This window comes from Portunus trituberculatus, chromosome 11 (genome assembly GCF_017591435.1).
Source record: "Portunus trituberculatus isolate SZX2019 chromosome 11, ASM1759143v1, whole genome shotgun sequence".
NCBI classification, from domain to species: Eukaryota; Metazoa; Arthropoda; class Malacostraca; order Decapoda; family Portunidae; genus Portunus; species Portunus trituberculatus.
The window spans coordinates 3,030,584-3,033,315 of NC_059265.1; positions in this window are offsets into that span (position 1 = coordinate 3,030,584).

Here is a 2,732-nt window from a genome sequence, read left to right on the forward strand (position 1 = left end):
CGTAACGACACCACTTGCTCTCGTGCCCACAATCTTGAATCTTCAGAATTTTCTACCATCTGGCTAAGACTTCAATGTCACTCTCTAACTAAATTCATCTGTGCTGTATACCTCTCACCTAATTCCTCTGACTATGTAAAATTCTTTGACTATTTGACTTCCAAGGTGGAGCACATCTTATCTCACTTTCCTTTGCTGAGATCTCCATTTTAGGGATTTCAATGTTCACCACCAGCTTTGGCTTTCATCTTCTTTCACTGACCAACCTGGTGAACAAACCTTCAACTTTGCTATCCTTCATGACCTAGAGCAGCTAGTGAAGTTCCCTACCCGTATTCCTGACCGCCTTGGAGACACGCCCAACATTCTTGATCTTTTCCTAACCTCCAACCCTTCTGCTTACTCTGTTAAACTTTCCTCTCCGTTGGGCTCCTCCGACCACAATCTAATTTCCGTTACCAGTTCTATCACTCCAGTGCAGCCTCAGGACCCGCCTAAGCGGAGGTACTAAAAACTCTTTCATCAATAGAAAATGTCAAAGTCTTTCCAATTCTAACTCCTCTCGAGATTTCTGGCATCTAGCCAATAATATCTCTAACAACTTTACTTCTTCGTCTTTCCCTCCTTTACTTCATCCAGATGGCTCTACAGCTGTCTCTTCTTTTCTAAAGCTGAACTCTTCGCTCAAACCTTTGCTACCAACTCAACTTTGGATGATTCTGGGCATATTCCTCCTACTCCTCCACCCTCTGACTACTTCATCCCTAAAATTAAAATTCTTTATAAAGACGTTTTCCTGGCCCACGGTCCGGATGGAGTCCCTCCTGTTGTTCTCAAAAACTGTGCTTCCGAACTCGCTCACTGCCTGGTCAAACTCTTTCATCTGTGTCTCTCTACTTCTATTTATCCTTCTTGCTGGAAGTTTGCTCACATTCAACCTGTCCCTAAAAAGGTGACCACTCCAATCCTTCTAACTACCGCCCTATAGCTTTGATTTCCTGCCTTTCTAAAGCCTTTGAGTCTATCCTTAATAGGAAGATAATGAGGCATCTATCAGCTCACAACCTTCTCTCTGATTGCCAGTATGGTTTCCGTAAAGGCAGATCTACTGGTGATCTTCTTACTTTCCTAACTGAATCTTGGTCATCCTCTTTTAGGGACTTCGGTGAAACCTTTGCTGTCGGCCTTGACATATCGAAAGCCTTCGATAGAGTCTGGCACAAATCTTTAATTTCTAAACTACCCTCCTACGGATTCTATCCTTCTCTCTGTACCTTCATCTCCAGTTTCCTTTCCGATCGTTCTATTGCTGCTGTAGTAGACGGTCACTGTTCTTCCCTAAAACTATCAACAGTGGTGTTCCACAGGGTTCTGTCCTATCACCCACTCTCTTTCTATTATTCATCAATGATCTCCTAAATCTGACTCAATGCCCTATCCACTCCTATGCTGATGATACCACCTGCATTATTCAACAGCGTTCAACAGACGCCCAACCCAACAACAATTAAATGACTCAAGGCGAGATGCTATAGGACGCCTAACTTCTGATCTTTCACTTGTTTCTGATTGGGGCAGAAAACCTGGTTTTGTTCAATGCCTCAAAAACTCAATTTCTACAACTATCTACTCGACATAACCTTCCAGACAACTATCCTCTCTTCTTCAATAACACTCAACTTCCCTCTCCTCTACATTAAACACACTCGGTCTATCCTTCACTAAAAATCTAAACTGGAAATTTCACATCTCTACTCTTGCTAAATCAGCTTCCAAGAAGTTAGGTGTCCTATGGCGTCTTCGTCCATTTTCTCTCCCTCCCAGCTGCTTGCTCTGTACAAGGGCCTTATCCGCCCGTGTATGGAGTATGGCTCTCATGTCTGGGGGATCCACACAGCTTTACTAAACAAGGTGGAATCTAAAGCTTTTCGTCTTATCAACTCTTCTCCTCTAACTGACTGTCTTGATTCTTTAAGTCACCGCCGCAATGTTGCATCTTTATCTGTCTTCTACCGCTGTTTTCATGCTGTCTGCTCTTCTGAACTTGCTAACTGCATGCCTTCCCCCTCCTGCGGCCTCGCTGCACAAGACTCTCTACTTCTTCTCATCCCTATTCTGTCCATCTTCCTAATGCAAGAGTTAACCAGTATCTTCACTCCTTCATTCCCTACACTGGTAAACTCTGGAACTCTCTACCTGTGTCTGTATTTCCACCTGCCTATGACTTAAACTCTTTCAAAGAGGAGTGTCAAGACACCTCTTACGTTAACTGGACCCTCCTTTTAGATTTTTTGTTTTCTCTTTCTACTTTCCTCTTAACAGGGCCTGGCAACCAGCGGGATTTTTTTTTCCAACACTTTGTTTGCCCTTGGCCAGTGCCCTTGTAATGTAAAAAAAAAAAAAAAAAGAACACACTAAGAAAACACAGAACAGGTTAAAATACCTCCAAACTCACTAGAAACACCCAATATTTAATTAAATATCCCCCACACACCCAAAAGACCACTAAACGCCCCCCACCACTTATAACACTCATAATAATACCAAATCCCACTCAGAACACCAACCAATCCCTCAAAGTTCTCCCAAACCACACTCAAAACATACTAATACACTTACCTAAATATTACACCTTGGCTTCTTCTACTATTCCACCTTTATTTCTCATTTTTCTTCATTCTTCTCCATTATTACTCCTTCTTCTTCCTCCTCCTCCTTCCATCCACACGTCT